General features: G+C 44.3%; 1 protein-coding gene across 2 annotated transcripts in view; it reads left to right on the plus strand.

The window, feature by feature from the left end:
- The first annotated feature begins 17383 nt into the window (after positions 1 to 17383).
- The window catches only part of MGAT5 (alpha-1,6-mannosylglycoprotein 6-beta-N-acetylglucosaminyltransferase), a 328044-nt gene continuing 323442 nt past the window's right edge, over positions 17384 to 21985 (plus strand). For both annotated transcript variants that reach the window (XM_007964794.3, XM_007964792.3), the window contains exon 1: positions 17384 to 17765. The gene's annotated coding sequence lies outside the window, so the exon portion shown is untranslated. The remainder of the gene's footprint in view (positions 17766 to 21985) is intronic.

Consider the following 21985-nt stretch of genomic DNA (forward strand, 5'->3'; position numbering starts at 1 on the left):
ATTTTCAAAGAAGGGTGGATTTTATATCTAGTTTGTGAAAGTGGATGAACAATGTTTTTACAGAGAAAAATTTCTTTGGCTGATTGTGGTGGCTCACGCCTATAATCCCAGCACTTTGGAAGGCCAAGGCGGGTGGATCACCTGAAGTCAGGAGTTCGAGGCCAGCCTAGCCAATATGGTGAAATACAGTCTCTACTAAAAATACAAAAATTAGCTGGGCGTGGTGACAAGTGCCTCTAATCCCAGCTACTTGGGAAGCTGAGGCAGGAGAATTGCTTGAATCTGGGAGGCGGAGATTGCAGTGAGCCGAGATTGTACCACTGCACTCCAGCCGGGGCGACAGAGACTCCATCTCAAAAAAAAAAAAAAGAAAAAAAAATTCTTCATATATGGCGTATAATAATCCCAAGACATAATACACCACGAATATTAAGCACATAGTTAGAATATACCAAAAATATGTGGAAAACATCAAGTTCAGGGATTCAGAAAGTCTGGAGTAAGTCCTTAACATCTGTATACTAATAAAACTCCGTAGGTAAGTGATATGAATCCCAACTTGAAAATCACTGGTCTAAAAGATGCTAGATTCAAATTAAAGAAGTAAAGTTCTGACCAAGTTAGCATTGATAAAAAGTAAATGGAACGATGACTGCTAACACCATACTGTTGCTGTCTAATATTAGGCAAAATAGTACCAGGACTCTGGGAAATAGAAATATATCATGGATAGAGAGGGCATTGACAATTCTCTAGAAACTTCCCGTATAGCATATAATTTCAAAATATTTATAGTAACAACATTTAACTGATGCAAATTTAACCTAGGAAAGGTTATGCTTCTTTTCCGATTTGCCAACGCTTTCCATGGACTTCATCAATAGTAGCATATCAAATAAACCTAATTATTTCTAGACCCTTCCTTTTTCACAAGCTAAAAGAATAAATCCCTTGTGATTTTTCTAGGTGCCCTCTCAAAAATCTAAAAGACAGTATTAGGTATAAAAAATATCATTTAGGATTCAATTTAGGAAAGGCAAGATATCAAAAGCTGTCAGGAGATTTGAACATTGATCAAGATATGATCATGGATTACTGAGAATAATACTTGGCTATCAATTTCATCAAAGTGATAACAGCTCTAAGAAATAAATGTAGGCGGTAACATGATGGTGAAGAATCTTAACTCAGCTCTTTCAAAAGTGAGAACACTTTGTTCTCTTAAATAATCAAGGACATGACAAAGTCAACAAAAAGCACAGTACGTTTCACAGTACTCAGAATCTTTGTTATCTAGGCAGATTACACAAAAGGTAAGAATAATTGCTTTTATAATCTTTTATAATTGCTTATCAAGAGCAGACCAATAAGAGAAGAAAATGTTGTCATTTGAGCAAAATTCTCTCAAAATATAGTTTGAGAGAATCAAACTATAGTTTTGCATCAGTACAATCCCTCCTACTAAAGATCTTTTAGAAAATCTTACAAATCAATCGCAAACCTTAGCCAGCTTTGACCACAGCAAACAAAATTCCATCATTTCCACAAACTTTTTACAACTTTCTGTATCCATTTGTGTTTTGTCCTAAACTTTCCTCTGTCTCATTTAGAACAACCAGCCATTTTACTTTAGAACAAAACTACTCTTTTTCCCTCAACAAAAGCATATCCCCTTTAGTTCAACTTCTGAAAGTGGCAAAAAAAAAAAAAAAAAAAAAAAAGAACACACTTATTAACAGACCCAAAGGTATAGCCTCTCCCATGTCATACATGGGAACTTCAGGAATACGCTTTTGATATGCATATTTATTTATTCCAAAGCCAATCAATATAGAGGACCTTTAAGAGATTTTATAATATAATGTCATCCAGGAGTAGGAAAATGTTACAAACGCACTGACATGTATATACTGTACGTACAGATACAGATAGAGAGCTTATAGCTTTGATTTTAAAATTTTAGCCATGGGGTCGGGCATAGGGACTCACACCTGTAATCCCAGTACTTTGAGAGGCCAAGGCGGACGGATCACTTGAACTCCGGGGTTCAAGACCAGCCTGGGCAACACGGCAAGACCTTGTCTCTACAAAAACACAAAAATTAGCTGGGAATGGTGATGCGTACCTGTAGTCCCAGGTACTTAGCAGGCTGAGGTGGAAAGATCACTTGAGCCCAGGAGGTTGAAGCTGCAGTGAGCTGTGATCACTCCATTGCACTCCCACCTGGGTGTCAGAGACCCCATCTTAAAAAATAAAATAAAATAAAATTTTAGCTGTGGGTCAAGCATAAATACAAATATAAAACTCATTGTATTCTTAATTGAGTTAATCTCAAAAACACAAATACACAAACAGAAAAGAGTAACAAAGCAGATTGTCATGCCTCCCCCAGCAGAGACAGGATCTCCATAAGCCGTCGACCCATTTACAGAGGTTACAAATGGTCGGACCATAAAACCAAAAGAAGCCGGCAGTACAAATCATTCAAGTACTCAAAAAGAATCAAAATCAAATTTTTACCATGCCGTCAATGGACAAGAGTCTCAAACCCAAAACTGAGAGGCAGGCTCACCATCAGGTCCTCCAGTCAGTGGTCTGGGGAGCAAACCCGAGGACCAGAGGACCCAAGGGAAAGGCTCAGGCCTTAGTCATGGCCCCAAACTGTCAAAGACAAAATGAACTGAACAATAAAGGAGATGATTGAATTCGGTCTATTGCAATAGGGAAAATATGCTTTAGTGAGGAATCTCAAAGAAAAGGAAGTGGATCTGGGGTTTCATAAAATCAGGCAAATAAAGGAATTGTCAGGAAGAAGGGAGGTAAGTCTTATCTATTGGTACAGGGGAGGGTTATTTGCAGCTAGCAGTTCTGTGGAACACAAAGGGGTAAGGGATTGCAGAAAACAAAAGAATAGGAGGATTTCTTACCTATTGCTGTTTTCCTGGAGTACAGGGGTCAGGAAAAGTTTAGTATTGTTGAGGGCTTATCAAGCAACTAAATGTAAACCATGATCATTATTGTTATTTTAGTGACTTTCAAGTTGGCATCATTCCACAGTGATTATTGTAATCTACTATAAAATCATAGTAAGAAACTTTTGTTTTGAGACAGTGTCTTACTCTGTCACCCAGGCTGGAGTGCACTGGTATGATCTTGGCTCACTGCAACCTCTGCCTCCCGAGTTCAAGCAATTCTCCTGCCTCAGCCTCCTGAGTGGCTGAGACTACAGGCTCCTGCCACTACACCTGACTAATTTTTTGTATTTTCATAGAGACAGGGTTTTGCCATGTTGCCTAGGGTGGTCTTGAACTCCTGAGCTTAGGCAATCTGCCTACCTCGGCCTCCCAAAGTGCTAGAATTATAGGCGTGAGCCACTATGCCTAGTCTTAAATTTTTTTTTTTTTTTACCATAAAAGTCAAATAGTAAAGTTTGCAAAGGATTGTCTTTTAAAATATTACTTCAAACAGAGTCAGTGACATTCCTACTCCCTTGAGGGATCATGTGGAAGGGAAGAAGTTGTGCAAAAGCATCTACAAATAGTGTTGCAACTTCAGGGCACCAAGAGTTCCAGATAGTGTACATTGAGGTGGCGTCAAGGAAGGGGGAGGCTGGAGAGATAGCCAAGGACAGGATGGGGAGGGACATCTGGGCCTCTCACACAAATTAGAACCCAGTCTGCAGGGAGGTGGAAAGGGCTTGGAGTCAAGAGTGTGATGCCATTTTGCTAGGAGCCTGAGCAGCAGCGCCAAGTTCTCTGGGTTTGGATCTAGACTTTGCCACCATGGCTCTGTAATCTTGAACAAGTTACTTAACCTGGGTTTTCTTCCATTGTAAAATGATGTTAATAACATCTATTTCAGAGGAGTGTTGTGACACTGTAATTAAAATGAGCAGAATTATGCCATGACTACTGCTAGAACTTCAGTCATTGTTACCTTTTTGTGCTTTCTGGCTAACTGTTGCTGCCTTGGAACCCTGACACCAGTGGACCTCCAATATTCCCTTATAGGAGTAACTGAGTAACATCGATCTGGTTGGAAGTTGTGGAGGTAGGTAAAGGTTCCACTTGATAACATATCTGCAGAGCTATTCAGGCAAGAGTGACTAAAGTTAACTGATCAAATAAAATAATGAGGTTCTGGAGGTTAGGGTGTGGTTAAAGTCTTGCTAATGCTACACGTATTGTGTGTGAGGGAGGGCAGGAAATGAGATTGGCTAAGATCTACGGCAATAGCCAACACTATACAGCTCTAGGAAGGTGGCTTTTATGTCAGTATCTACTTAGTGCTCCTGCTTAAACCTCTGCTACAGTGAAAGCAGGGAACAAAAGTAAGATGGACAGGGAGAAACACCAATGGTCTAAATATGTCTGAGACTTGAAATGCAGAGGAAGTTACAAAGCCATAGCGAAGGTTGAGTTTGTTTGTTAAAATATATCATGTGTTTCTGCACACGTATGTTTATTGCAGCACCATTCACAATAGCAAAGACTTGGAACCAACCCAAATGTTCATTGGTGATAGACTGGATTAAGAAAATGTGGCATATATACACCATGGAATACTATGCAGCCGTTAAAAAGAATGAGTTCATGTCCTTTGCAGGGACATGGATGAAGCTGGAAGCCATCATTCTCAGCAAACTAACACAGGAACAGAAAACCAAACACTGCATGTTCTCACTCATAAATGGGATTTGAACAATAAGAAAACATGGACACAGGGAGGTGAATATCGCACACCAGGGCCTGTTAGGAGGAGTGGGGAAAGGGGAGGGAGAGCGTTAGGACAAATACTAATGCACACAGGGCTTAAAACCTAGATGATGGGTTGATAGGTGCAGCAAACCACCACGGCACATGTACATCTGTGTAACAAACCTGCACATTGTGCACACATATCCCAGAACTTAAAGTAAAGTAAAATAAAATATGTATATATATGATGTTTCATCAAAAAGTGAGAAATTAAAAGAACAGCATCTCAGCCCCCTCGTAAGTTTGCACACACAGGAGTAGATTTTAAGATTCTTGTTTGTCCCAGAGATTGTTCTAACCTTCATTAGGAATGCCAACTTGATTTGCTACTAGTTCCCAGCCCAGCTGAGCTGGCGAATTTTTTTAGAGCATAAGGCCTCTCATATTGCTGTACAAGTGTCTGCTGGCTGCAAACCAGCGTGGTTCAAAGCCAATTTCTGTCCCCCACCTCACTCAAGAATGGCACTGTGTGGGCATTCGTCATGGCCTCAGAACAGGGCAGCAGGAACCACTACCATCTTTTGATGTGTAAGCAAAATACCCATTTTTTTTCCATTATTGAATATCTATTCTTTTCCCATAAGTTCTAAGTCATAGCTTAAAACATTAGAATGAAATATTACCCCCACCCCGCCCCTTCAGCTGGATAGAGGACAAAGAGAACACAGAAACCTGAACACTCATGGCAGAAACATCCACAGAAAAATGCCTCTGTTTCCAAATTAATTTGGGTAGTGTCACCATTTGCTTTGCTATTATGTCAAGCCTTGCTTCCAGGGGCAGAAAGGTTTTACACAAATAGATTGTTAGTACTGTAGGGAGCTGAAGTTTACTCAATCACTGCAAGAGCCATGGCTTTCAGAGCTTCTGACCATGACCCAGTGTAAGAAATACACTTTTATTATGACCCAATGCACACATCCATAACTGAAGCAAAACTTCCGTGGTATAAGTACTCCCACCTTGGCTCATTACTAACCATCAACTTCATGTCATGGAACCACTGAACATGAGTTGGGAAAAGATGTGTATAATCAGCTGTCAGCACATAACTGCTATACACACACATACACACACACTAACAACGACGATTAAGAAACTGCTGAGGCCAGCCACAGTGGCTCACGCCTGTAATCCTAGCACTTTGGGAGCCTGAGGTGGGCGGATCACAAGGTCAGGAGATCGAGACCATCCTGGCTGACACGGTGAAACCCCATCTCTACTAAAAATACAAAAAAATTTAGCCGGGCATGGTCGCGGGCGCCTGTAGTCCCAGCTACTCAGGAGGCTGAGGCAGGAGAATGGTGTGAACCCAGGAGGCGGAGCTTGCAGTGAGCCGAGATTGCGCCACTGCACTCTTGCCTGGGCGACAGTGCGAGACTCCATCTCAAAAAAAAAAAAAAAAGAAAAGAAAGAAAGAAAGAAACTGCTGAACTAGTGTTGCAAAGAACACATTTTGGGAAACTATCTAAATTGCAAAGCTTTTTCAGCAAAACACCCTCCCTTGTAAATTAATCTTCTGTTGGTAATGTTCTAAGAAAGATGGTTCCCCTATTTTATTTATTTATTTATTTGTTTGTTTGTTTGTTTGTTTCTGAGACTCTGTTGCCCAGGCTGGAGTGCAATGGCGTGTTCTTGGCTCTTGCAACCTCCGCCTCCCAGGTTCAAGCGATTCTCCTGTCTCAGCCTCCTGAGTAGCTGGGATTACAGGAGCGTGCCACTAGGCCCGGCTAATTTTTGTATTTTTGGTATAGACGGGGTTTCACCATGTTAGTCAGACTGGTCTCTAACTCCTGACCTCATGATCCACCCACCTCGACCTCCTAACGTGCTGGGATGACAGGCGTGAGCCACTGTGCCCGGCCTCCTCTATTTTAATCTCTGCCTTCTCTGATTCTTCTGTGGTTCAAAAACATTGTGCTTCTGCCAGATGACACTTTCTTTGAAAGCAGTTTTTATAAAACACTAAAAATTAAGTCCAATATACTATAAAATGAAAGGTGAAGGGGTGTGTGTGTGTGTGTGTGTGTGTAAATTCACGACTCCAGGTATTCTAAACAATTGAATGAACATTGGCAGTTTTCCCTTAAGCCTTAAAATTATTTTGCAAATAATAGAATCATACTGCCACATAACAAACCACCCTAAAAGTCAACGGCATTCAACAATAAGCATTTATTTCTCACACAATTGAGGGTTAGCTTCAGGGACTATCTGCCTACTCTTTTGTCTGTGGAGCAGTTGGGGGCTCTACTCTAAGCCGGGTTTGGTTTGGGCAGCTTTGTTTCAGATACCTCAAATCCATCTCTTGGGACCACAGGGCTAGACTGAAGAAACCATGCCTTCTTATAACAATGGAAATGTTCAAGAGAGCAGGAGGAAATTGTAAAGATCTCTGGAGGGCATCACTTTTGCCTCTTTCTCTCAGCCAAAGCAAGTCACTCCCTCTTTCTCTCCCACCACAGTGAGAGGGCAGTACAAAATTATATGCCAAAGGTAATGGTTCCAAGGAAGAGGGAAGAATGGGGGCTTGGGGAAGGCTGAATAACGCACTCCAAAAATCTCTACATCCTAATATCTGGAACCTGTGAATTTACTTCAGGTTTGCAAAAGGGCTTAGCATATGTGATTAAATTAAGGGTGGGGAGATCATCCTGGATTTTCTGGATGGGCCCAATGTAATCCCAAGGGTCCTTCTAAGAGGGAGACAGGAGATCAGAGTTAGAGGAAGTATGTGGGGTGATGGAAGCAGAAAGAAGAGGCAACGTGCTGTGAGGTCATGAGCCACAGAATGAGAACAGCCTGCAGAAGCTGGAAAAGGCAAAGAAGCAGAATCTTCTCTGAAGCCTCCAGAATGAATGCAGCCCTGCCAACACCTTGATTTCAGGCTTCTGACCTCCAGAAGTATAAGAGAATAAGTTTTGTTGTCTTAAATGTGAACCAAAAAGTATCCACTAGGTTTGTGGTAATTGTGTTACAGTAGCAATAGAAAACTAGTGCAGATTGTGATGTCAGGAAGTAAGGTGCTGATGTAACAAATGCCTGGAAATGTGGAAGTGGCATTGGCATTGGGTAGAAAGGACTAGTTTGCACTGAACAGACTGTTAGTGGAAAAATGGATGTTAAAGACTCTGCTGGTGAGGACTCAGGAGGAAATGAGGAACATTATTGGAAACTAGAGGAAAGGGATCCTGTTACATAGTGGCAGGAAGGTTAGCAGAACCATGTTATATATTTCTGTGGAATGAGGAACTTGTCAACCATGTACTTGGGTATTTAGCTTAGGATAGCTCCAAGCAAAGTGTTGAAGGTACAACCTGGCTTATTCCTTATAACTTACAGCAAATGTCAGAAGAAAGAGATAAATTGAGGAAAGGACTGTTAAGCAAAAGGAACCAGTATTTAATGATTTTGTAAATTCTCAGCCTATCCAGATTACAAAAAAGGATAAAATTAGGAGATTTACTCTCAGGAAGTGTGTTCTAGAGAGAAAGCCAAAAATATGGATTTTTTTTTTTTTTTTTTTTTTTTTTTTTTTTTTTTTTTAAACAGTATCTTACTCTGTGGCCCAGGCTGGATTTTCATGGTGCAATCATGGCTCACTGCACTCTCAAACACCAGGGCTCAAGTGATACTCCTGCCACAGCCACCCAAGTAGCTGGGACTGCAGGCACATGCCACCATGCCCGGTTACTTTAAAATTTTTTTTTCATAGAGATTATGTCTCACTATGTTGCCCAGGCTGATCTTGAACTCCTGATCTCAAGCAATCTTCCTGCCTCAGCTTCTCAAAGTGCTAGAATTATAGGCGTAAGCCACCACCACACCTGGCCTGGACACCATTTTGCTAGTGTCTGAGAAGAAACAAAATGTCACAGTGTTCTGTCACACAGAAAGCTCTTTGAAGAGATTAAATACATGACTCATGAATTATTTCAGCCATCTCATAGGACTATCTAGGAAAGATCTGTGGAAGAGCCTCTTATCTAATGGAGTGAATCCTTATGACATACATAAGAGACCCACAAGATTCTTGATGATATTATACTAGCAGCAACACTGCCAGCTTAGCCAGAAAGCGACAAAAATAAGACAACAATTTTAAAAGGTTGTTGGACTCCCAAAATTCTACAAATAGGAAACAGGTAGATAAAACTACTTAGATGGGCCAGGCGCGGTGGCTCATGCCTGTAATCTCAGTACTGTGGGAGGCCATGGTGGGTGGATTGCTTGAAGTCAGGAGTTCAAGACCAGCCTGGATAACATGGTAAAACCCCACCTCTACTAAAAATGCAAAAATTAACTGGGCATGGTGGTGCATGCCTGTAGTCCCAGCTACTCATGAGGCTGAGGCAGAAGAATTGCTTGAACCCAGGAGGCAGAGGTGCAGTGCACCAAGATCATGCCACTGCACTTCAGCCTGCATGGCTCAAAAACAAAAACAAACCAACTAACAATAACAACAACAAGAAAAAACCTACTTAGATGACAACATGTGCCCTCTTCATGAAAAAGGAAGTATGATTCAGAGGATAGAGCCTCAGACCCAAGAGTTGAGGCAAGAGTCACAGAGGATTAATCTCAGTTTTTGAAATGGAGTTTTCACAGTTGGTTTTCAAAATTGCTTGGGACTGGAGACTCCTTTCTTCGTTCCATTTTCCCCTTTTTGAATAGGAATGTCTATAACTGTTATCCTGTGCCTGTCTCACTAGTGTATTTTAGGAGTAGATAACTTATTTTCTAGTTTTATTGGTCCACTGATAGAGAGGAATTTTTTCCTAAGATGGATCGTAGTCGGAATCTTACCCATTTTTTATTTAGATAATTTAGATGTATAAATTTGGGGCATTTGAAATGGTAATATTCAAAGAGAATTTGGACTTTGAATTGATGTTATGATATGTTGAGACTTCTGGGGATATTGAGAAGAGGTGAATGTAGTTTGACATGGAATGGATGTGAATCTTTGGGACTCAGAGGGCAGACGGTGGTAAGCTAAATAATGATCCCCCAAAGATGTTCCCAACATAATCCCTGGATCTTGTGAACATTACTTCATATGGCAAAAAAGGACTTTGCACGTGGTTGCTAAGGGTCTCAAAATGGGGAGATTATCCTGGGTTATCTAGGCAGACTCTAAATATATCACAAGAATCCTTATAAGAGGGCAGGAAGGGCCGGGTGCGGTGGCTCACACCTGTAATCCCAGCACTTTGGGCAGCTGAGGTGGGCGGATCACGAAGTCAGAAGTTTGAGACCAGCCTGGCCAACATAGTGAAACCCCATCTCTACTAAAATTACAAAAAATTAGCGAGGCATGGCAGAGCATGCCTGTAATCCCAGCTACTCAGGAGGCTGAGATAGAAGAATTGCTTGAACCCGGGAGGCGGAGAGGTGGCAGTGAGCCGAGATTGAGCCATTGCACTCCAGCCTGAGCGACAGTGTGAGACTCTGACTCAAAAAAAAAAAAAAAGAAAAAGGGGGGGGGCAGGAAGAGGGTCAAAATGTGATGACAAAAGCAGAGATTTGACCAGGCACAGTGGCTCACGGCTGTAATCCCAGCACTTTGGTAGGTGGAGGTGGGCAGATCACCTGAGGTCAGGAGTTCAAGACCAGCCTGGCCAACAAGGTGAAACCCTATCTCTACAAAAATACAGAAATTAGCTGGGCATGATGGTGGGTGCTTATAATACCAGCTACTCAGGAGGCTGAGGCAGGAGAATTGCTTGAACCTGGGAGGCAGAGGTTGCAGTGAGCTGAGATCATGCCATTGCACTCTAGCCCGGGTGACAGAGCAGAACTCCATCTCCAAAAATAAAAATAAAAAATAAAAAAAATTGGAAAAAAAAGTAGAGATTGGAGAGATGCTGCCTGGATCCAGTGAGTACCACAGTTCTAGAAATTAGAAGAAGCAAGGAATAGATTCTCCTTTACAGTCTCCAGAAGAGACTAGGTCTGCTGACAATTGATTTTTATTCCTTAAGACTTATTCTGGACTTCTGACCTCCAGAACTGTGAAATAATAAATTTGTATTATTTTTAGTTGTTATGTTTGAAGTAATTTGCTACAGCAGCAATTGAAAACTAATACAGGGTCATTAATACAATCTTCTGTAGAAATAAACCTTGCTACCCTGTTTTTACATATAAAATTGTCTTAAGCATTGTCATTATTTTTAAAATAGGCAGTTTGTGAACATTTGACATTCTCAAATGTGAGTTGACCTTGTACTGGACCAATCTGTCTTCTAAAAGAAAGCATCTTTACTTTAAAAATAAAAGTCAGTGAGTAATTGGATCAGAAATGCAGAAATGTTCATTATAAGCAACAGTAACAACAGTTAGTTGAAAAGTTAAAATAATGTGTGATGGAATAACAACTATTAATATGAGAGTATTGGAAGTCACTGAAAGGGATTTTGTAGTTACAAGTGCCTCCTCCTCCCTCCTCAGTTTTGCTGGAGAGAGGCTGGGGAGTCCACGTCATAAAGATAGAAACAGTGGGGAAGGAGAGAAGAGAAAGGAAAGAGCTGGAGACCTATGGAACTAGATGCTCTGGAGCAGCTGTACCATATGATCAGTGCGGCTTACATAGAAAGGGAAAGGGGACTTAAAAAATGTATTGCTGTAAATTATATAAATGTATTTGGCTTCTCCTCAAAGTTTTCAAGAAATACAGGGTCAGAATATGAACTGTTTGGAAATTTCTTATGGTTGTTGGAAGGAAGATACACAGTATATATCAGTGGTATTATTTGGGGTCCTTCCTCAAAGGTTACTTGATAATTCAGAAATGTGTTTAGGCTATAGGTGTTAGAAAAGTGGAACAATAATACCATAAAAAGTATGAATTTGTTTCCCTCCTTTAACAACAAACCTGGAGCTACAGAGTTGTAGAGGAATGGTTCTTCAAAGACCCAGGCTCCTTTCATCTTTCCTTACTGCGTTATCCAAGTGGCTTTCAGTTTAGGCTTATACCTTGTGTTTGAATGATGGCTGTTACAGTTCGAGGCTTCATGACCTCATTCAAAGGCAGGAAGTCCAGGGGTGTCCAGGGTAAGCACTTAGCTCCTCCTGCATTTCTTTTTAAAGGAAACAAAATATCTTTCCCAGAATCCCTCAGTGGACTTTCCTTTGGCCAGAACTGGGTCACATGCTGCCCCATCCACTCGTACTACTAGAGTAGAGCCTGAGAAAGCAAATATCTAGTTTTGCAGACTCCAAAGTGGGATGTAGCCAAGGAAATTGGACTTGCAATGACTTTAGGTTGACCATCCAATGGTGTCTGCCACAAGGGTATCCACTCTTTCTTTTCTTTGAAGGACTTGAGGCTAATGAGTTTGGAAACTGAGCAAGGACCACACTTTTTGTTAATAGGTCTGTCATCCAGAGAAAAGCCACTACACAGCTTTCCAAAAATGCTGGCATTCCCCTCATCAGTGGACTCCTCAGTGCTGAGGTGAATATGTTTCTTCTGGAGCATCTTAGAGAACATAGCATTGAGGTCGATAAGTAGATAACACTTGATACATCTATTAGAGCATTTTCTTAAATTCTTGGATTCTCCCTCTACATAGCAAGGTATCCCTGGCATCTCACTCTCATAAATATAACTTAGCATAGACCTAAAAAGCTCAGACTCTGGAACCAGGCTATCTGATTTGAATCTCAGCTTTACCAATTACAAGCTGCACATGGGAAGTTATTTAACCTATATATGCCTAAGTTTTCCCTTTTATAAATGAGGATGTTACCACCTGTCTCATAGGTTTATTATTATAATAAGATAATTTGATGTATGATAGCACTTTGAAAAGTGCTTGGCACCTAGTAAGGGTTACATGTATGCCAACTAGCATTTTTGTTTACATCAGTCCTCATGAGTCTAGATTTCAGCAGCCAACTAAGCAGATGATTAATGCTACTCCCAACTGCCCAGGTGAACCCATTGAGTCTAGAATCTTTGCTAATGCCTCCATATCGATACATTCAGCCTCATCTAAGGCTATGTTCTTCCCTCCTTGGTCTACCATTCTCAGAATTTCTCTCCACACGTATTCCCTGGACTTTTGCTTTTATAAATTAGCAGAATCTCACACCTCCTATGATGGATAAGTCTTTTCTTTCAGAGTTTGCCTTTCCAATTGGCCTTTTGAGGAGTGCTGGGATTTGTAGTGAGAGAAAATGAGGAGTATTTGGCACAGGGTATAAAGTTTCAAGTCAACACCCTCAAGTCAGGTCATTAGAGGATCTCAATCAAAGCAGCAAGAACCTCATGACTGCCTTCATTTGTCAAAGGAAGCCAACCTAAGGCCTGAGGGGTGTGGAGTACATCAGTTAAGTCATCTGAATTGTCCTATGTAACTCCATTCAATCCTCAGGGTCCTAATGAGTTCTAATTAATGCTTTTGGTTTCAAATAAGAGAGTGGTCAGGCTATGAATGCAAGTGACTTTGTAATTCAGCAATCCAAAAGATTAATATTTGAGGTTTTTTCACTTACTTTGACCTCCACCTGCTAGAAATCAAAAGGTTTTCTGCTTGTCTGTTTCAGAAGTCATAGAAAAGCCCTGGTTTATAGGTACCTTGAGCTGAGAATGTAAGAATTTCAGCTCATAATTCTATTTTTTAAAGCTGTTCAGGCCAGGTGCAGTGGCTCACACCTGTAATCCCAGCACTTTGGGAGGCCAAGGCGGGTGGATCACGAGGTCAGGAGATGGAGACCATCCTGGCTAACATGGTGAAACCCCGTCTCTACTAAAAATACCAAAAATTAACCAGGCATGGTGGCGTGCAACTGTAGTGCCAGCTACTCGGGAGGCTGAGATAGGAGAATCGCTTGAACCCGGGAGGCAGAGATTGCAGTGAGCTGAGAGTAAACCACTGCACTCCAACCTGGGTGACAGAGCAAGACTCTGTCTCAAAAAAAAAAAAAAAAAAAAAAGCTGTTCAGCTCCATAAAAAACAACCACCTTACTCTCACGGTCTTCTTGTGAGAATCTTATTCCTAAGTCTTATTGCTCAGTTGTCACTTGGTTACCCCAAAGCTTGATTTCAATGGGTACTTCATTGTAGAGGTATACAGTTGATAACAAACTTTTGCCACTGTATACCATGGGCTACCTGCATCAAAGACCTTTAAAGAAGTTGAGTTTTCAACCCTCAACCTTAATCAGGCTAGATAACCTAGCTCTGATTTCATCTATTTCCCTTAGGGTCTATGCCTGTTAATTCAAATGTCTGTATCAGTCAGGCTACTTAACCACAAGCAACAGAAACTTACTCTGACCAATTAAAGAAGATCACTCGAGCCCAGGGGTTCAAGACCAGCCTGGGCAAAATAGAGAGACCCCCATCTCTATAAAAAAAAAATTAAAAAGTTAGCCGGATGCGATGGCTTGCACCTGTAGTCCCAGCTACTTGGGAGGCAGAGGTGGGAGGATCACTTGAGCCTAGAAGGTCGAGGCTGCTGTGATTATGCCACTGCACTCCAGCCTGGGCAAAAGAGTGAGAACCTGTCTCAAAAAAAAAGAGAACAAACAAGAAAGAAGAAGAAGGTGGAGGCCAAAGGAATGCATATAGAAAGAACTCCTAAAATCTGGCAAGGTGAAGACACTGTCAACTGGACTACTATCTGCTAGGCATCACAGCTTACATCATGAACATTATGGCACTACCACTAGCAACGCTGCCCTAAAAATTTGGTCAGCACCTTTACCATCAGAGGTTTTATCTTGCACCAAGATTACATAGTGGTAATTCCCCGAGCCATTACAGTTCAGCTCCTGGGCAGAAAAAAAATTTCATTTGTTTATTTCATAGACACCAGTTCCAAGACTGAACCACATGGGTGCCAGCTTTATTGGTTTATAAGGTTTACATGCATAACTGTTATTTTGTTGCTTATAATTTTCATGCAGTTTGAATAGGTCAAGAAACCTGGTCTATGTAGGGTACCTTAAATATCCCCTTTAATATTTATTGTATTACTCACAGTACTTTCTGCTGGATCTTCCTTTCTTCCTGGTTTCCTGGGGTGAACAGCATGGCGTAATAGAAAGGTTCTGGGATTTGGAGTCAGGCAAACTTTGGGTTTGATCCTGGCTCTGATCCTGATCAACATTGCCTATCTGTAAGTATATTACTTACCTTTTCTAAGTCTTGGCTTCTTTTTCTATGAAATAGGTATAGTGAAATCTGCTCCATGAATTGTTAAAATATAATTCACATACAGCTTTGTAAGAGATGCTGAGAAACAATATATAGTTGGTCCTCTGTAAGCATGGATTCGGAGGATCCTAAATCCTCAGATTCAATCAATCACAGATCGAAATTTGCAGATACAGAGGGCTGACTATACTTGATTATATGTAAAAAGCTGTGTTTACTATGCTTATAATTGAGCAATTATTTAAAGTATTATACATGTGACAGACAAATGAAAATAAATGAAGCAACACAGTTAGAGTAGACTTAGCAATACCAACAGACACTGTTGCATTGTTGTGAAATAGTCCTAAGTATCTTTCTTTTTCTAACCTGACACCCGTTGTTTGCAAGTGGTGGAAATGCTGAAAGTGAATCTCTTTTCACCAGGAATGCATGACCTTGGCCATCAGCTGCCAGGGCTTTCACTATTGAAATCCTGTTATGTTATTTTCTTCCCAAGTTTGTAATGAACTGTCTTTTGAGAGGATGTGATGAAATATACAGCTGCATCCTAATAAGCATCCTTATGTCTATAAACAGCATCCTTTAGCAATGAATAATAAAAATTGTAATCTTAACTGTGGGAAAAACAATTTAGATAGTATTAATTTTTCTTAAAGGCATTGCAGGTATATTATTTATATAAATAAATAGAATATGTAATACAAATATGGAAAATACATATTTGTGTATACAAGCGAATTTACTTAATTTCTCTATATACACATATACTTTTTATAAAAAATATCCTGAAACAAAACCATCTGTAATATCTTCTATAGCAGCGGGTTCATAAAATTGAAATGATTGATGCCTTTCAGAAATCTCTAGGCAACCAGGTGTTACCATTATTAACCACCCGTGGGAACTTGGCTTCAAATCCAATCTATTATGATTAGAATCTGCATGATCTGTATGAAGTACAGCAAGTCCCGGCCACCAGATGTCACCATTCTTCTATTTCCCTCCTGGTGCTTGGGGAGAGCTAGAGACTCTATTTTCTCTCAAGGGACTGAGGGAAATACGTGCCTCAGAACATTACTGGGATTTCACCAAAAGGTCTTTTCTTAGTCATCCTGGCCTTGCAGATTTCCCTGTGGTTTTTTAGTATCTTGACTTGACAGTTCATAATAGCTGAGGAGCCAAGTGGCTGATAATTTGGGGCTCATTTGGTCAGGAAGTGTTAGAGCCATTTCCTCCAGCTAAGCTTGAAGACAGGATTGACATAAGGTGCCCAAAGCCCAGAACTTGCTCAGTGCAGGAGAGGCTATGGATGTGCCCTTTTAAGGTCCTGGGGTCAGGAGACCTCAACCAGCTATGAGCTCACTTACAAAATGAAGGAGAGGGACTGAATCATTTCTAGGGTCTAAAAATTCCATGATTCTCAGTTTGTAAATGCCTCTGGTGGGGAGGGTGGGTAGTAGGGTGGGGGTAATCTAAGTCCAAGAAATAAGACCCCAGAGAGGACAACGAAGTAGGGGTGAAGTCCTGCAGGGCAGATCAGAGGAAACTGAATATGAATCCTTATGAAGTCTGGATGTAGTGACTGGTTATGGGGTCTGGAACTTGCTGGGGTTATGATCTTGTGGATTCTACCACGAACTTAATAGCCCACTCTTCCTCCATTCCAGATACTACTTAACAATAAACTATAATGCTTATCGATGTAAATGTATGGCATTCTCTCTCCTGGGGCTTGGTTGGATTTAATCTGTCATGTCAGTCAGTGTTCTTTGTGGTGCCTTCAGGGCACAGGGTATTTTTTATTTGTGAATTTACAACAGTGCAGTTTTCAGCTAGCTCATCTGGAGTGTTCCTAAAATCCGGGAGTGGGAGCAGGGCAGAGAAGGAAGAATGGATTTCATTTATTAAGTGCCAGATATCCCTAAGTATTTCACGTATATTTCATATCATCTTCACAGTAACCTCATGAAACAGCATTTATTATGCTCATAGATAAAGATGAATTCAAATGGTTAAGTGGCTTGCCCGAGGTCACAAAAACCAAATGGCAGTATACATACTGCTTTGTGTAATGCGTTCTAAGAAAGAGGAAACTGAGCCTCAGGGCGTTTTGTTAAAGTTGCCTGCACCCCTAAGAAGGTTGAGACCACAGTCTCCCCATCACTGGGCTTCGCTGCTGTAAGGCCCCTTGTCCTTTGGGGCTTGGACTGCGCCACTCCGGAGGATGCATTGTCATATCAATATCTGCACACTGCCCCTGACCTTGTTAGAATATTATTTATGACCTCGATCAGAAGGTCCGGCGCTCTCTCCTTTCTCCCCTTGGGCTGCGGAACAGAGTGGCTGGGAGAAGTCCTCCTAGACAGGGTTGAGAGTTTGCAGACGGCCCCTGAGAAGCTGGGGCGTTCCGAATTGGCTGAGCCCGAGGCCGGGGGCGGGGAGTTTGCCAAACGTCCCCGGCCGGAATTTCTGCCTCCTAGAGCCACGAGCCCAGAAGCGGGGAGAAGTTGGTGAGGTCGACTAGGGGAGGGTTGCCAGGAATTGAGGACGGACTCCCGCCCCGGTTGACTGAGCTCCCAGAGGAGCGTCTCTGCTGCGTCGGGGCTGAGTGTGGACGCGCTGCGCGCGGCCCCGCCAAGGCTGGTAGTTTGCAGACCGTCCCTGCCGCGGCCCGCTCGGCGGCGGCCCTGCGGCTCCCGCGGCGGCGGCGGCCCCGGGCGCGATCCAGCCCAGGTAGCCGCGCCGCAGGCTCGGGGCGTCGCGACCCAGCGCCTCGGGCCCCGCGGGCACGGCGGCCGGCGGGTGCTCCCGGCTGCTGCTGCTGCCCAACAAGGAGGTAAGAGCTGCCGGATCGGGATGATCGCGTCGGAGCTCGTCATCCCCGCGGGGTGATGCGCGCAGAGGGGACCGCGGGGGACACGGGGAACCGGGCGCGGGCGAGGAGAGCCCGCATCGGGGTCGGCGCGGTCGGGGGCTTCCTTCCGTCGTTCCTCTGCCGCCTGCGTGGGTGCCCCGGCCCCGGCCTCTCTGCAGGACTCCGGACTGCAGACGGGGGACGCGCCTTGAGGAGCCCACCTGCCCCCGGCAGCGCCTCCCGGGGGAGGCTGAACCCCCCAGGCCCCGTGACGAGGGGGCTTGTCGGCTTTCCTAGGGACAGTCCAAAGGAAGCTCTGGTTGCGCGGGCTGGAGGCGAGCGGCCAGGGATGGTAGATGGGCGCTCGGACCGCGAAGGAGCTCGGTGGGGGTCACGCCGCAAGCGTGGGCCGGGCCGGGGTCCTCGGGACCCAGGCGCACTGGGCGGGCTCGGCCAGCGGCCAGTAGGGAGGAAGGAAGAAGGAGGGAGGCTGGCCCCGAGCCCCTAGGGAGGAGGCATGCGGCGGGCCGGTGCTCCGGGCCTGAGGGTCCAGGAGGCCCGGGGGCGCCCCAGCTGTTAGGGGACGGCCCACGGGTCCGCGATCCCGCCGGCGCGCTCAGCGCTGCTGCCGGGTCTGGGAGGCTGCAGGGAGCGCAGAGCCCACACCCGCGCACACACTCCCCGAGAGCATGCTCAGTGCGGTCCTGGGAACTTCCTGCCGAGTCGTGAGCCGCCCCGGCCCCCTCCTGGCCCACTCCTGGCCCTCGGCTCGCAAAGTTGGGGGCGGCAGGGCTAGAGAGTCGTGGGCGCCGCTCTCGCCTGTGGCTCTTCTGCGCCCCTGGCCCCTGCCTCGCCTCAGTTGAGCTCCGCGCTCTGCTCTCCCCCGCTGCCCCAGCAGCCGGGATTGGGGGCGTGGGTGTTAGCCCCTGCTCCCAGTGGCGGGGTGGCCAGAGGCCTGGAGCGCGACTCTCAGCCTGGTGGAGCTGCGCGCTGTGCGCCCGCTTGGTGCCCGGACCTGGCGCGGCGAGCAGGCGGGGTGCAAGGGGGTGTGTGAGCCCAGGGACGCTCGCGCACACACTTGCTGTCACACACAAAGCCGCGGTTTTGTAGCCGCCGCGCGGAAGAGCCAAAGAGGGAAGGGGGTGGCGCTTGCATTGTCCAGAGGCGTCTGGAGCGCTGATGGGTGCTCGGCTCCTCAGGGCTGCGGGAACCGGGTGATGTGGATGGATTCGGTCTAGGGCCCGGCCCTCCTGGGACCCACTGCCAGGCCTGGCCCTAGGTGGCCGCCGCTATCTGCACCTGGCTCTGGCGGCCCAGTTAGGGGAGGTTGGGTACTTCTAGGTCTGTGAAGTTGGGGAGGGGCAAACTCGGGTTTCTGTGGGGTTCGGGTGGATGGCAACATCGCACTTGTAAACACACCCAGACCCAAGTGTTAGAGGTAGCACCTCATTCTAAAGAGATGCGAGTGGGAAGCTAGGTCGTTGAACTGACCGCCCACCCCCAGTTTATTGTCAGGACCTGATCAACTTGGTTTTTACTCCAAGAGACTCCCCAGTGTTAATCTCTGTGTCATGAATGAACATCCTAAGCCTTGCGGCTGCATCAGAACTCCCTTGTCTGATCCGAGAAAATCACTGAACATTTTTTCATGAAGGGCAAAGCGTCTGAGATCTGTCCTGAATGAATTTTCACCCCCCTCCCCCCTTCCCCACTTCTTTCCTATAAATTATTTTTGTTGCTATTGTTCAGGGCTGAGATGGGCATCTTCAGATTTATTTGGCGGTTAAGATTAGAGCAAAGCTCTCCTGTCTTTTTTTTTTTTTTTTTTTTTTTTTTTTTTAAGATGGGGTTTTGCTCTTGTTGCCCAGGCTGGAGTGCAATGGCGCGTTCTCAGCTCACTGCAACCTCAGCTTCCCGGATTCAAGCGATTCTCTTGCCTCAGCCCCCCAGGTAGCTGGGATTTCAGGCGCCTGTCACCATGCCTGGCTAATTTTTCATTTTTAGTAGAGACGGGGTTTCACCCTATTGGTCAGGCTGGTCGCGAACTCCTGACCTCCGGTGATCCACCTGACCTCCGGTGATCCACCTGCCTCGGCTTTCCAAAGTGCTGGAATTACAGGCGTGATCCACCGTGCCCAGCTTAGAGCAAAGCTCTCTTTTCTAGAGAGCTTTTTAGTTTTTTCCAGTTTAGTTTTTTCCTCTTGCCCTCCTCCATCATCCTGCTTTTAAATGCTCATTTAAATGCCCATGTCGTCAGCCTTACTTGGAGAGGCCCTGAAAAGCAAGGTGATGGAGGAGGGGCAAGAGGGTGACTGTTTCACCCTTTGTAGGGGCTGGGAGAAGAGGAGAAGGAAGTTGCTCTGTCTGGCATCTGCCTCTGCTGGGGTGGCTCTGCGTGGGTATAGGGTTTGGGCTCTTTCTTTCATCTCCTCCTTTGTTTCACCCTGCCTTCTTCACTCTAGGACCCTCGTGATTGGAGTCACTCGGTGAAAGGAATCTGCAGTCCTGCTTTGGAGCTTTGCAGGGTTTGCACCTACACAAGCAGCCACCAGTTGGTTTTAAGGTGAACTGCAATGGCAGGAGGCGTGGGGAGTTCTGCCCCGATCTGCTGGTGGCAACTGTGTGCTCCAGCTGCTGCTGCAGAGCAGCTCATGGGCTTTTTGATCTCCTCAGCAGTGTGCATTTCAAGTGCTTTGTGTTTGGAAGTGTGAATATAGTACTCATTTATATATATTCCCTCATCTGTATACATTTTTATAAAGAGGTATGTGCCTATGTACATGCATATGCTGTGTTCTTTGGTAGAATCTGGAAGCTGGAAGGGACCTCAAGAGATCACAGGCATTCACATAATCTCTCATCCCATTCAATTTTCTTAGTTTTAAAATAACCAAGCCACCTTCTGCCCAGCCGTCCTCCAAAAGCATTGAAATGGTAGAATCCCCTGTGACCCTAGCTGACGGGGAGGCCTTTGGAAGTAGGAGTTCCCAGGAACCGTTCTAGGTATCACTCTGACATTTGACACAACTTTTCCCTAATGTTCCGTGTGTCTCAGGATCTAAGGCACTACAGAGACATCCCTGGATTAATTTTGGCAGGGGACAGGCAGTGACTAGTGTACCCTGCAGAGATGTGTAGAAAACTGCAAAGAGCAGTCATCTGTAAGATCTGGGTTGGAAAGTTTATGTCCTCTCCTTCCCTGCTTCATACAGACAGATGGCTGCTCTGCTCTTTCTCAAGAGGCTTTAGGCACAGTAGGAACTCATTGTCTTCCTTCCTCGTTATGTGTCATGGGCTCCTGGCCCTAGGAGGCATGGAGGAGGAGTGGTTGGGAGTGGCATTCTGTGTTGATGCTGTTATAATAGGCCTCAGGAAAGTGTGTGCTGTTAGCTTTGTCTCTGGGGGTTTTCTGTGGTGAATTTCAAAGTTTGGGGAAGGGTCCTGGTGTCAGATGAACAGGTTGATGGGTAGTTTTGACTGCTATAATTCAGATGATACTTGAGAAAAGGGAGGAAATAATTTTATACGGGGGGATTGCTATCTGGGTGACAATTGAGAAGATAGGGTGAGAAATAAATAAGCATTTGGGACTTGTCAGTGCAGGTTTTACCAGGCTGCCTTTAAAGTTAATAATTGCTTTGAAGTATAGAGTCACTCTTAGTAGCCAGAAGATGGCTACACTTTCAAATTTCTCTTTGAAATTAAGTAACGATCTCTCCAACCCTTAAAGTCTCTAATCTAAGCCATATCCCTATACATGTTTTACATCCTATGTCAACATTCACAGTTGTGACTGATGCTGGCTGCTGATGAGCATTTATCTAGCATCTGCCAGGTGCCATGCACTGGGCTGGTGCTGGGTATAAAGATGTCCTCCTAAATTATCTCACTTTTAATTTATCAGACCTTCTTTTACTGTGTCTTAATGCAAACTAATAGCTCTTGGAAAGCCGCCAAGGTGGGTCCCAGGAGCCTTAGCACTGTAACCACGTTCTCAGCCGGAGGAGTTTGGATCGAGCTTTGCATTTGCCCATTTGGGCTGTTTTATTTATTTTTTTCATTGTCACAATTAAGTGCATCCTTCCTTGACTTTGTCATATCTGCAGGGCTATGTGTGTTCATGGGAGGGTTTGGAGGAATCACTTTATTTGTTTAAAATCCCACAGTTCTCTTGTCTAAACACGCAATCTTCTGGAATGGGA

This window comes from Chlorocebus sabaeus, chromosome 10 (genome assembly GCF_047675955.1).
Source record: "Chlorocebus sabaeus isolate Y175 chromosome 10, mChlSab1.0.hap1, whole genome shotgun sequence".
NCBI classification, from domain to species: domain Eukaryota; kingdom Metazoa; phylum Chordata; class Mammalia; order Primates; family Cercopithecidae; genus Chlorocebus; species Chlorocebus sabaeus.